Source organism: Salvelinus alpinus, chromosome 3 (genome assembly GCF_045679555.1).
Source record: "Salvelinus alpinus chromosome 3, SLU_Salpinus.1, whole genome shotgun sequence".
Classification (NCBI taxonomy): domain Eukaryota; kingdom Metazoa; phylum Chordata; class Actinopteri; order Salmoniformes; family Salmonidae; genus Salvelinus; species Salvelinus alpinus.
Window position 1 is genome coordinate 47,508,495 of NC_092088.1, and position 15,130 is coordinate 47,523,624.

Sequence of the window (15,130 nt, forward strand, 5' to 3'; positions counted from 1 at the left end):
TGGGAGTTTAATTGGTGGTTAGGAACCTGTCGAGCATAATGCCTGCTCCCCAGCCAACCTGACACAGGCAGGAGGAGAGAGAGGAGGAAAGAAACAAAGAGTGGAAGACAGAAAGAAAGAGCACGAGTGTGGGGCAGAGATTGAGGGAGAAGGAGAGAAAGTAAGGGAGTCAGGAGGGGAGAAGAACTGGAGAAACATGGGGAGAAAAGAGTTATGGGAGGAAGATGTAGAGAGAGAAAAAGACGAGAGATAGAAGAGAAGGAGAACGTCGTCAGGGTGACGTTTGTCTCATCTGTGCCTTCCCACTTCCCATCAACGTTGCTTCCACGTCATTTCAACAAAAACATTTAACCTGATGACAGGTGGGGAAATTATTGGATTTGAAAAAAGTCATCAACATCAGGGAATTCTGTCTTTTTTTCACCCAACTTTTTACCTAAATCCAATTAAATGGTGAAATGTTTTGTTGATTTCATGTTGACTTCACATTAGTTGACATCTCAACCAAATGTAAATCAAAACTAGACGTTGAAATTACGTCTGTGCACAGTTGGTTTTCTATTTCCCATTGCGATCCATATTGTGCCTTTGCGATAGGGGCTTCCTCAAATGTGACTGTTTGCTCATCAGTGTTTCTTTGGCATCAAAAGTGGACAACGAACACCTAGTCTTTGATAAGAAGTTGTGGTTAATTCAAATTTAATCGAGTTAAACCTGAGTGGTTATAAGGATAGGAGACAAGGAGAGGGTAGAAGAAGCTGTATTGGGGATTAATTTGTGGACAAAGCCTAAATGACGTGATGAGATGGAGATCTCATCACGTCATCCCTCGCTCTGCTCCTCCTCCCCTGGAGCCGGCCTCTGATGGTCGTCCAGCCATTCTTCCCCCCCCTCTCCGTGTGTCCCGTCCCGTCCTGATGAAATATGCATTGAAAGCACATTAATGGAATGCGTCTGTTTGTCTTGCAATCTTTTGGTTTAATCAAATATTAAAATAATTTTGGCCGCCTCGCTCTTTTTTTTGCAAGCTGTTGTGAATCAAGTGCAAACTTGAATCATGAGCACATAGTGCGTTATTGCTGTTTAAAGATTGCTCTTTTGTTGTGGCCCGTCTGCCCGTAACCGTCCTTTGAAGTTCAGTGAGTGTGGAATCTTTGCACATGTGTTAGTAGGCTTAATGAAAACGACTGAAGCACATTTTTCCATTTGTCATCAGAGCCATCAGAAGCTGTGAATCCCGCATGGATACCATTCCTGATAGGGACTCATTCCAAGGCTGCTGTGTCAGGGCTGCGTTCAGATAGATAGACAGTGTTTATTTTTCAACACTTGATTTTTCAACACTTGAACGCTATCGTGTGACTTTATCAGCTGGGAAACGTCCCCTTTATCGGACAAAAATGTATAATGATTTTTTTGCTGGACTTACAGTAGTACTACCTTACAGTCTCACTAGTGTGATGGAAAGAGTGTGCCTATTGTGTGTGTGTGTGTGTCTGTGTGTTTGCGTGTACAATGAGGTATGAGATATGTGATAATGATATTTGCTTGATGTGTGTGTATGTGTGTGTGTGTTTGCGTGTACAATGAGGTATGAGATATGTAATAATGATATTTGCTTGATGTGTGTGTATGTGTGTGTGTGTGTTTGCGTGTACAATGAGGTATGAGATATGTAATAATGATATTTGCTTGATGTGTGTGTATGTATGTGTGTGTGTGTGTTTGCGTGTACAATGAGGTATGAGATATGTGATAATGATATTTGCTTGATGTGTGTGTGTGTGTGTTTATTCAGCGTCATTGTGGTTTAGACCAGTTTGTCTTGCATTGAGGGTAGGTGTGTGTGGTGTATGAAGTTTGCTCTGACCTCACTCACAGACGACCCCACAGATATTAAGTTTTCCCCAAAGTGGACATTGCTATTAGCAACCAAGAGCCTAACCAGAAGTCAGTGACTCAAATTACCCAGGATAAAAAGCTCACTGTGCGATAGAATGTGAGAGTGTGTGAGAGAGTGTCTGTGTGTCTGTCTGTTTATCATTCTTTCTGTGTGTTCGTGAATTTTTGTTGGTATGTTTATCTGTGTTTGTGTCTGGGATAGTTATGCATTTGTGGATCGGTGTTTGTACTGTATGTGTCTGTGTGTTTATCCAGGCTTTGGGCCCAGTCCATTGACTGGAGCCTAATACACTCTGAGTCTGTTTTCTCTAAGTAAGCCTGCTCCCAGGATTCCAGCCAGCAGACGAGCGAGCCTGACACAACAAGACAGCTGGGTGTTTGAATAACAAGGTGCTGTGTGTGTGTGTGTGTGTGTGTGTGTGTGTGTGTGTGTGTGTGTGTGTGTGTGTGTGTGTGTGTGTGTGTGTGTGTGTGTGTGTGTGTGTGTGTGTGTGTGTGTGTGTGTGTGTGTGTGTAAAAGCGAGTGAGAGACAGAGAGAAAGAGTGTGGTTTTTGTATGTGTGTGTGTTTGTGACTGCTAAATGTCACATCTGAGTGATATGAGTTTCCCCATGAAGTGTCCAAAGTGTAAATCTGACACTTATTTAACCTCTCTTCGTCCAAGGATGACGCCCTCTCCTCATCAATATAATGCTCTCTCGAAGCCTGTTCTCTCACTCCCCATCCCTCTCTTCTTTCTCTCCTGTCTTCTCTCTCCCTCTCCCTACCTTTCCCTCTCTCCCTTTCCTTTCTGTCACGTTTCTTTGCACACAGAACTTAGATACGCTGTTTTGGATAGGATAGGGGAGAAGCAGCCTTTCAGAGGTTTGGGTAGGCTTAAACAACTTATGTTTCTTTGGGCAAGGCTTGGGATTGTGAAACAGAGTTATTGTCCCTGGCACTTAGCAAGAGATGGAAAACCCACCATTGTTACAGCCTTTATGGGAAAATTAAGAATTATTTTATCAACGATTTATATCTAACTTTTATTCAGTCACAATCCTCACAGAGGGCCTTTATATACAGTTGAAATCGGAAGTTTACATACACTTAGGTTGGAGTCATTAAAACTCGTTTTTCAACCATTCCACAAATTTCTTGTTAACAAACTATAGTTTTGGCAAGTCGGTTAGGACATCTACTTTGTGCATGACACAAGTAATTTTTTCAACAATTGTTTACAGACAGATTATTTCACTTATAATTCACTGTATTACAATTCGAGGGGGTCAGAAGTTTACATACACTAAGTTGATTGTGCCTTTAAACAGCTTGGAAAGTTCCAGAAAATTATGTCATGGCTTTAGAGGCTTCTGATAGGCTAATTGATATAATTTGAGTCAATTGGAGGTGTACCTGTGGATGTATTTCAAGGCCTACCCTCAAACTCAGTGCCTCTTTGCTTGACATCATGGGAAAATCAAAAGAAATCAGCCAAGTCCTCAGAATTTCTTTTTTGTAGACGTCCACAAGTCTGGTTCATCATTGGGAGCAATTTCCAAACGCCTGAAGGTACCACGTTTATCTGTACAAACAATAGTACGCAGTTATAAACACCATGGGACAACGCAGCCGTCATACCGCTCAGGAAGGAGACGCGTTCTGTCTCCTAGAGATGAACATACTTTGGTACAAGAAGTGCAAATCAATCCCAGAACAACAGCAAAGGATCTTGTGAAGATGCTGGAGGAAACCGGAACAAAAGTATCTATATCCACAGTAAAATTTGTCCTATATCGACATAACCTGAAAGGCCGCTCAGCAAGGAAGAAGCCCCTGCTCCAAAACTGCCATAAAAAAGCCAGACTACGGTTTGCAACTGCACATGGGGACAAAGATTGTGCTTTTGGAGAAATGTCCTCTGGTCTGATGAAACAAAAATAGAACTGTTTGGCCATAATGACCATCGTTATGTTTGGAGGAAAAAGGGGGAGGCTTGCAGGCTGAAGAACACCATCCCAACCGTGAAGCACTGGGGTGGCAGCATCATGTTGCGGGGGGGTTTTGCTGCAGGAGGGACTGGTGCACTTCACAAAATAGATGGCGTCATGAGGAAGGAAAATGATATGGATATATTGAAGCAACATCTCAAGACATCAGTCAGGAAGTTAAAGCTTAGTCACAAATGGGTCTTCCAAATGGACAATGATCCCAAGTAGAGGTCGACCGATTATGATTTTTCAACGCCGATACCGATTATTGGAGGGCAAAAAAAGCCGATACCGATTAAATCGGCCGATTTTTTAAATGTATTTGTAATAATGACAATTACAACAATACTGAATGAACAATTATTTTAACTTAATATAATACATCAATAAAATCAATTTAGCCTCAAATAAATAATGAAACGTGTTCAATTTGGTTTAAATAATGCAACAACAAAGTGTTGGAGAAGAAAGTAAAAGTGCAATATGTGCCATGTAAGAAAGCTAACGTTTAAGTTCCTTGCTCAGAACATGAGAACATATGAAAGCTGATGGTTCCTTTTAACTTGAGTCTTCAATATTCCCAGGTAAGAAGTTTTAGGTTGTAGTTATTATAGGAATTATAGGACTATTTCTCTCTATACCATTTGTATTTCATATACCTTTGACTATTGGATGTTCTTATAGGCACTTTAGTATTGCCAGTGTAACAGTATAGCTTCCGTCCCTCTCCTCGTTCCTACCTGGGCCCGAACCAGGAACACATCGACAACAGCCACCCTCGAAGCAGCGTTACCCATGCAGAGCAAGGGGAACAGCTACTCCAAGTCTCAGAGCGAGTGACGTTTGAAACGCTATTAGCGCACACCCCGCTAACTAGCTAGCCATTTCACATCGGTTACAACAGCCTAATCTCGGGAGTTGATAGGCTTGAATTCATAAACAACAGAGCTGCTGGCAAAACGCACGAAAGTGCTGTTTGAATGAATGCTTACGAGCCTGCTGGTGCCCACCATCGCTCAGTCAGACTGCTCTATCAAATAATAGACTTAATTATAACATAATAACACACAGAAATACGAGCCTTAGGTCATTAATATGGTCGAATCCGGAAACTATCATCTCGAAAACAAAACATTTATTCTTTCAGTGAAATACGGAACCGTTCCGTATTTTATCTAACGGGTGGCATCCATCAGTCTAAATATTCCTGTTACATTGCACAACCTTCAATGTTGTCATAATTACGTAAAATTCTGGCAATTAGTTCGCAATGAGCCAGGCGGACCAAACTGTTGGATATACCCTGACTCTGCGTTCAATGAACGCAAGAGAAGTGACACAATTTCACCTGGTTAATATTGCCTGCTAACCTGGATTTCTTTTAGCTAAATATGCAGGTTTAAAAATATATACTCCTGTGTATTGATTTTAAGAAAGGCATTGATGTTTATGGTTAGGTACACATTGGAGCAACGACAGTCCTTTTTCGCGAATGCGCACTGCATTGATTATATGCAACGCAGGACACGCTATATAAACTAGTAATATCATCAACCATGTGTAGTTATAACTAGTGATTATGATTGATTGATTGTCTTTTAAAAGATAAGTTTAATGCTAGCTAGCAACTTACCTTGGCTTCTTACTGCATTTGCGTAACTTACTGCATTTGCGTCCTTGTGAGGCAGGTTGTTAGAGCGTTGGACTAGTTAACCGTAAGGTTGCAAGATTGAATCCCTGAGCTGACAAGGTAAAAATCTGTCGTTCTTCCCCTGAACAAGGCAGTTAACCCACCGTTCGTAGGCCGTCATTGAAAATAAGAATGTGTTCTTAACTGACTTGCCTAGTTAGATAAAGGTGTAAAAAAAAACAAAAAAAACAGCTAATGGGCGTCCAAAATTACCGATTTCCGATTGTTATGAAAACTTCAAATCGGCCCTAATTAATCGCCCATTCCGATTAATCGGTCGACCTCTAATCCCAAGCAAACTTCCAAAGTTGTGGCAAAATGACAACAAAGTCAAGGTATTGGAGTGGCCATCACAAAGCCCTGACCTCAATCCTATAGAAAATTTGTGGGCAGAACTGAAAAAGCGTGTGCGAGCAAGGGAGGCCTACAAACCTGACTCAGTTACTCCAGCTCTGTCAGGAGGAATGGGCCAAAATTCACCCAATTTATTGTGGGAAGCTTGTGGATGGCTACCCGAAACGTTTGACCCAAGTTAAACAATTTAAAGGCAATGCTACCAAATACTAATTGAGTGTATGTGAACTTCTGACCCACTGGGAATGTGATGAAAGAAATAAAAGCTGAAATAAATCATTCTCTCTACTATTATTCTGACATTTCACATTCTTAAATAAAGTGGTGATCCTAACTGACAGGGATTTTTTTACGAGGATTAAATGTCAGAAATTGTGAAAAACTGAGTTTAAATGTATTTGGCTAAGGTGTATGTAAAGGTCCGACTTCTACTGTATGCGCTTGCGTATGTGTGTGTGTGTGTTTGTGTTTGTGTGTAGTTGAGGACCAGCAAATGACTCAGTACACCTACAGTAGATGCACATACGCACACAGTACAGCATTAACTATTTTCATTTTCATCCAACAAATGTAAAATTCCTGAAGTTTTCTAAACATCGTTGATACTTAGATTGGAACCGGTGCTATGCTCAGACGACATGAAAATAAAGCTCTTTTGCCACGCACACCAGTGGTGGGTTTGGCGTCGAAATAAAGATGCATAGGCAGAAAACAACTTGCTTCCACTGGTCCTGGGGCACTTGTTAAGGTCAACGGCATCATGAACTTTACCCAGTACCAGGACATTTTTGGTTAAGAAACCTGCTTGCCTCTACTAGGAGGCTGAAACTTGGCTGCAAGTGGATCTTCCAGCAAGACAATAACTCTAAGCATACATCAAAATCCTCAAATAAATGGTTAATTGATCACAAAAATCAACATTTTGCAATGGCCATCTCAGTCTGCGGACTTGAACCCCATTGAAAACCTGTGGTTTGAATTGAAGAGGGCTGTCCATAAGCGCAGACGAAGGATATCAAGAATCTGGAAAGATTCTGTATGGAGGAATAGTCTTAAGATCCCTCCCAATGTGTTGTCCAATCTCATAAAACATTATAGAAAAACACTCAGTGCCGTTATCCTGAGCTATTGAAAGATATTGAAAACAGGGGTGTCAATATATATATATACAGTGGGGAGAACAAGTATTTGATACACTGCCGATTTTGAAGGTTTTCCTACTTACAAAGCATCTAGAGGTCTGTAATTTTTATCATAGGTACACTTCAACTGTGAGAGACGGAATCTAAAACAAAAATCCAAAAAATCACATTGTATGATTTTTAAGTAATTAATTTGCATTTTATTGCATGACATAAGTATTTGATCACCTACCAACCAGTAAGAATTCCGGCTCTCACAGACCTGTTAGTTTTTCTTTAAGAAGCCCTCCTGTTCTCCACTCATTACCTGTATTAACTGCACCTGTTTAAACTTGTTACCTGTATAAAAGACACCTGTACACACACTCAATCAAACAGACTCCAATCTCTCCACAATGGCCAAGACCAGAGAGCTGTGTAAGGACATCAGGGATAAAATTGTAGACCTGCACAAGGCTGGGATGGGCTACAGGACAATAGGCAAGCAGCTTGGTGAGAAGGCAACAACTGTTGGCGCAATTATTAGAAAATGGAAGAAGTTGAAGATGACGGTCAACCACCCTCGGTCTGGGGCTCCATGCAAGATCTCACCTCGTGGGGCATCAATGATCATGAGAAAGGTGAGGGATCAGCCCATAACTACACGGCAGGACCTGGTCAATGACCTGAAGAGAGCTGGGACCACAGTCTCAAAGAAAACCATTAGTAACACACTACACCGTCATGGATTGAAATCCTGCAGCGCATGCAAGGTCCCCCTGCTCAAGCCAGCGCATTTCCAGGCCCGTCTGAAGTTTGCCAATGACCATCTGGATGATCCAGAGGAGGAATGGGAGAAGGTCATGTGGTCTGATGAGACAAAAATAGAGCTTTTTGGTCTAAACTCCACTCGCCGTGTTTGGAGGAAGAAGAAGGTTGAGTACAACCCCAAGAACACCCTCCCAACCGTGAAGCATGGAGGTGGAAACATCATTCTTTGGGGATGCTTTTCTGCAAAGGGGACAGGACGACTGCACCATATTGAGGGGAGGATGGATGGGGCCATGTATCGCGAGATCTTGGCCAAAAACCTCCTTCCCTCAGTAAGAGCATTGAAGATGGGTCGTGGCTGGATCTTCCAGCATGACAACGACCCGAAACACACAGCCAGGGCAACTAAGGAGTGGCTCCGTAAGAAGCATCTCAAGGTCCTGGAGTGGCCTAGCCAGTCTCCAGACCTGAACCCAATAGAAAATCTTTGGAGGGAGCTGAAAGTCCGTATTGCCCAGCGACAGCCCCGAAACCTGAAGGATCTGGAGAAGGTCTGTATGGAGGAGTGGGCCAAAATCCCTGCTGCAGTGTGTGCAAACCTGGTCAATAACTACAGGAAACGTATGATCTTTGTAATTGCAAACAAAGGTTTCTGTACCAAATATTAAGTTCTGCTTTTCTGATGTATCAAATACTTATGTCATGCAATAAAATGCAAATTAATTACTTAAAAATCATACAATGTGATTTTCTGGATTTTTGTTTTAGATTCCGTCTCTCACAGTTGAAGTGTACCTATGATAAAAATTACAGACCTCTACATGCTTTGTAAGTTGGAAAACCTGCAAAATCGGCAGTGTATCAAATACTTGTTCTCCCCACTGTATATATATATATATATTTATATATATATATATATATATATATATATATATATATATATATATATATATATATATATATATATATATATATATTATAACATGTTATACAAAATCTATTTTTCTGAGCAATTGTATTACTATAAAATACTTTTTTTGGAGCATACAATATAGCTCAGTATTTATCAAGCGTGGGGGGGGGGGCAATAATTTTGGACCTGAATGCATGTGTTTTACAGCTGGCAACTGTAACTGATGATTGTTGATGAAGGCCCATCATGAAAATAAAATACGTTTTTTTGTTGTTGTTGAATGACCTTAATTTTCAAGTTGGCAAACTTTACCCAAAAGCAAGCCTGGTTTACATCTGTGACTAATTTCAAACTAGGCCTATGTCGTGCGTCACTACTTCACAGGAGAGGCATTTGAACTAATACATTTTTTCATCAAAATACGTTTTTTTGGGCAGAAATGCATTCTGGAACATGTGAACTTTCATGTGCCTTAATAACAAACGTGTATGCCATCTGTAAATACGAATACAATTGTTAAATTTAGAGTGGGTTTAGCCACGGAAAAAGCTAGGAACCTTCCCGCTAGCCATGATTGGCTGAGATAATGGATGGGCTGGACATGCCGAGAGATGAGTTCGGATTGGTTTGACATGTAGCACGCTGCTCAGTATGTGTAGGTAATCCTATCTAATGCTGCTTTAAAAGAAATATAGCACGAAGAACTGAAAAGTCCACTTTCTGTAGGACTGAGTTTTGAAATCAGTGGAATGTCCGGTGGAAGCAGAGTATGATAGCTAAGGAGATGGAGAACATTCTGGCTTTTGATTGCAAATATGCAGAGGGAGTTGAAAAGAGAACACATAGAAGGCTGTTGTAATCCGGAGACAGGTGTTTTATACATCTTCAAACTGAGGGCAACCATGGCATCCGTGACAGAGAGGGAGAAGTGTTTATCTATGTATATGGTTAAGAGTCTAGCTACATTTTCATTTATTATACGTTTATGATTTTGTCAGGAAAGTTGTTTTCATTGGAAGTTAAAGCTTACTGTTAGCTATCTAGCTAACTTTAGCTGGCTGGCTCGCTAGCTAGCCTTACGTGTATGATCAATTTAGTACAATTATTCATTTCTCAGAGCCATTTGCATTGCTAGTTATAGCCTAATGTTAGCTAGATAGCTAACATTGAACCTGGTTGGTTAGTTTTAGCTACCTGCAGATTCTTGCAAGGTAGTAATGTTATGAGTTGGGATTATGGTTCTTTGTTTAGGTAGCTAGCTAACTACATGTCTTAACAAAAGACTCTAGTATGCAAGTAATCATTTCACTGTACCGTTTACACATTCTGTATCTTGTGCATGTGACAAATAAACTTAGATTTTATTTGATATAGTCTTTGTTTAACAGAGACGGTAACATGAAGAACAACATGACCTGCACCAAAGTCAAATTAGGATATAACTTTAGGCCAATGAGACAGTGCCCAAATTCTAAAATTCTCTGGTAGAATGCCCTGCTTTTATTTCGTCATGCTCACAATCGTAAGAAATGTTCTGTAATTAGCTCACCATTAACTTGTAAATAATGATATTGTTGTGAGTTTATTTTCCTGTAATAATGAATATAAAATTAGGTAAAGTTAACTTCTCTGGGATATGTGGGATGCTAACGTCCCACTTGGCCAAAAGCCAGAAAAAATGCAGCACGCCAAAATCAAATATATTACTATAAAAATAAATATTTCATGAAATCACACATGAAAGACACCAAATTAAAGCTACACATGTTGTGAATCCAGCCAACATGTCTGATTTCAAGAAGGATTTACGGCGAAAGCACACCAAATGATTATGTTAGTGCAATACATAGCCACAGAAAAATACAGCCATTTTCCCAGCCAAAGATAGGAGTCACAAAAAGCAGAAATAGAGATAAAATTAATCACTAACCTTTGATGATCTTCATCAGATGACACTCATAGGACATCATGTTACACAATACATGTATGTTTTGTTCGATAATGTGCATATTTATCCTCTTTGGGCTGCAGGGGCAGTATTGAGTAGCCTGGATAAAAGGTGCCCATTTCAAACGGCCTCGTACTCAATTCTTGCTCGTACAATATGCATATTATTATTACTATTGGATAGAAAACACTCTCTAGTTTCTAAAACCGTTTGAATTTTGTCTGTGAGTAAAAGAGAACTCATTTGGCAGCACACTTTCTGACCAGGAAGTGGAAAGTCTGAAATCGATGCTGTGTTCAAGGGCCTGCCTATAAATGGGCATGATACGTATGAATATACTTGCACGTCATACACCTTCCCCTAGATGTCAAGAGGAAGTGAGAGGAGAAATGAGTTGATTATCTTGGTCTGAGATGGAATGCATCCTCTTGGAATGACGTGTCCCCCATTTTCGGTTTTCTGGAAGGCGCGTGGAGGGACCTGTAATTGCCTTCTGAAAAGCTGTCGTTAAAGGCGAATACTATCTCCGGCTTTGATTTTATTTGATACATGTCACAATATCATCGTAAAGTATGTTTTTTCAATATAGTTTTATTAGATTATTGAAATTTTTTCGGGACGTTAGGCGTGTTGCTTTGTCTGCATATGTTCAGGAAGGATAGCTTCGCGCCACTTGGCCAATGTGCTTGCTATTTCAAGAGGGAAAAACGACGTTCTGATACCAAACAAAGACGGTTCTGGACAAAGGACCCCTTGTACAACATTCTGATGGAAGATCAGCAAAAGTAGGACCCATTTTGTGATGCTATTTCATATATCTGTCGAACTGTGTACTAGTAGTTTTGCGCACAGAATTTGGCCACTCTCTCGCTAATACATAAGCCTTATGTCGTAATGAAGATATTTTTAGAATTCTAACACTGCGATTGCATTAAGAACTAGTGTATCTATCATTTCCTATACAACATGTATTTTTTTGTAATGTTTATGAATAGCTATTTGGTCAGAATAGGTGAGAGTCTAATAGAAATATCCGCACATTCTGGGAAAAAGATGCTACGTTAGCATAATGGATAACCACTGATTTCAGCTCTAAATATGCCCATTTTCGAACAAAACATAAGTGTATGTATAACCTGATGTTATAGGACTGTCATCTGAGGAAGGTTTATGAAGGTTAGTGAAAATTAATATATTTTGCTGGTTTATTCGCTAACGCTAACGTGCCTATTGCTATCGCTAACGTGCCTTGATGAATGAATGCGGTTGGGTGGTAGGCTATTGTAGTAAGCTAATATAATGCTATATTGTGTTTTCGCTGTAAAACACTTAAAAAATCGGAAATATTGTCTGGATTCACAAGATGTTTGTCTTTAATTTGCTGTACACCATCGATTTTTCAGAAATGTTTTATGATGAGTATTTAGGTATTTCACGTTGGTCTCTATAATTACTCTGGCTGCTTCGGTGCTATATCTGACGGTAGCTGTGATGGTAGCAGCAATGTAAAACTGATTTATACCTCAAATATGCACATTTTTCGAACAAAACATAGATTTATTGTGTAACATGTTATAGGACTGTCATCTGATGAAGTTGTTTCTTGGTTAGTTTGGTTGGTTCTTGGTTAGTTTGGTTGGTTTCGTGCATGCTACCTGTGCTGTGAAAAATGTCTGTCCTTTTTTGTATTTGGTGGTGAGCTAACATAAATATATGTGGTGTTTTCGCTGTAAAACATTTTAAAAATCGGACATGTTGACTGGATTCACAAGATGTGTATCTTTCATTTGCTGTATTGGACTTGTTAATGTGTGAAAGTTAAATATTTCAAAAAAATATTTTTTGAATTTCGCGCTCTGCCTTTTCAGTGGAATGTGGGAGGAGTTCCGCTAGCGGAACGCCGGGCCTGTAAAGGTTATATCCAAAAATCTTAGTTTACATTGGCGCCATGTTCAGAAATGCCTCCAAAATATCCGGAGAAATTGCAGAGAGCCACATCTAATAACATAAATACTCATCATACACTTTGATGAAAGATACATGTTTTACATAGAATTAAAGATACACTTGTTCTTAATGCAACCGCTGTGTCAGATTTAAAAAAAACTTTACAGAAAAAGCACACCATGCAATAATCTGAGACGGCGCTCAGATAGAACAACATTTCTCCGCCATGTTGGAGTCAACAGATATACGAAATTACATCATAAATATTCCCTTACCTTTGATGATCTTTATCAGAATGCACTCCCAGGAATCCTAGTTCCACAATAAAGTGTTGTTTTGTTCGATAATGTCCATTACTTATGTCCAAGTAGCTACTTTTGCTAGCATGTTTAGTACACATGTCCAAACACTCGCACAGATCCAGGCGAACGTCGGACGAAAACTTCAAAAAGTTATATTACAGGTTGAATAAACTTGTCAAACTAAGTAGAGAATCAATCTTCAGGATGTTGTTATCATAAATATTAAATAACGTTCCAACCGGAGAATTCCTTTGTGTCTCTAGAAGCAATGGAAAGCAAGACGATATAATTTGGAATGCGCATGACCAAGAACTGGCACTCTGCCAGACCACTGACTGAAACACCTCCCATTGGCCCCACATCACAGTAGAGGCTTCATTCAACATTCTACAGACTGTTGACATCTAGTGGAAGGTGTAGGAAGTGCAAACAGATCCATATCTTACTGGGATTTGAATAGGCGATGAGTTGAAAATCGACCAGCCTCAGAATTCTCACTTCCTGTTTGGATTTTTTCTCAGGTTTTTGCCTGCCATATGAGTTCTGTTATACTCACAGACATCATTCAAACAGTTTTAGAACCTTCAGAGTGTTTTATATCCAATAGTAATAATAATATGCATATATTAGCATCTGGGACAGAGTAGGAGGCAGTTCACTCTGGGCACGCTATTCATCCAAAAGTGACAATGCTATCACAAAGAAGTTAAGACGTTGTCAGCTATATGATATGGTAATTATTTGAACTGCCTAGCCAGCTAATTTAACATTAGCTAGCTAGCTAACAAGTTAGAAACAAACCAAAACATGCTTTTAGTTGCCTGGTTTGCTAGATTGACATATACTAAATTCATTTTTAAAATGGATGAGTTTATTGGTGTTAAAACACAGTTAATAATTCCAATGTGAAATGTGATAACTATAGTATCCCTATTTAGCATTGAAAGAGTTATTCCATTCTTCTCTAATAAAAAATATCTCTCCCTATTTTCTGAATCACGCTTGTAAAGTCAGTAGGCTACAGATATGCAAAAGGAGGCAGAGGGGCAGGTAGCCTACATGCACACACACTGGCAAAGATTTTGGCTGGAATAAGTTTCTGATTGACAGAGGGAGGGATTTGCATAGGTGTTTGTTGCGTTTTTTGTGGGACTGGAATAAAACGCCCTGAATGTAAAATAACATTATTAACCGGTTACCATGCTTTTAAAATATCGGTTCTGTTCCGGAACAATATAAATCATTTTAGTTTGTGGTTCTGATTCTGTTCCTTTAATTTTTTTTGGTTATTTTGTGGTTTTCGGTTTTGTTCCCTGAACCGTTTCCAACCCCTGGTACTAACCCTCTTTTTTAAAAGGACAATACTCAATTGGACCAGATTGGTAAATAATAATCTCCCTATCCCTAATCCAATAAGATCACAGGTTGGTCATGGGGGACTCGGATGCAAATCCTTTGTGCTTAATCCAATCGATAACAAATATGGGGAATCTAATTGTGAGATTCTTTATCTCTCCAACGAGAGAGTCTCTCTCTCTCGTTATTTATGTCCATTTCTGGCCTTCATACATTACATCTTTACCATCTGGATCAGAGCTCACACACACACACACACACACACACACACACACACACACACACACACACACACACACACACACACACACACACACACACACACACACACACACACACACACACACACACACACACACACACACACACACACACACACACACACACACACACACAGGTACCCTATGCACACATAGTCGTTACTGCAAACATCCACATCTCCACGACAACTCATCTCATCCACAGACACTTTCCCAATTACCTAGAACAAGCTGCTCTATCGTTAATGTGAATGTCACCACCCACCGAAAGGCTTCACAGGAGAAAGCTGTGGAGTTGTGGATGTTGATGATGACTGTGTGTGTGTGTGTGTGTGTGTACTTTGTTTCTCTCACATCTTTGCTTAATGTCTGTTCAGCACTGTTCACATTCTCACTGCTGTCATCACAATGTCACCCCAGAAAGCAATATTGTTTGTTTTGGGAAAGCAATGTGGCAATTATTGAAATTATAGATTTAATATCTTAGCTGTGTTGCTACAGGCAGGATGATGGAATACACTCATACGCACTGAGGCACAATGAAAAACATGTGGGGACCAGCGCTACAGATTCTGTGTGTGTGTGTATAATAAAAC

General features: G+C 39.9%; 1 protein-coding gene across 5 annotated transcripts in view; it reads left to right on the forward strand.

The window, feature by feature from the left end:
* Positions 1-15,130, forward strand: part of LOC139570855 (potassium voltage-gated channel subfamily KQT member 5-like) — a 146,389-nt gene that overhangs the window by 25,108 nt on the left and 106,151 nt on the right. The window lies entirely within an intron of this gene.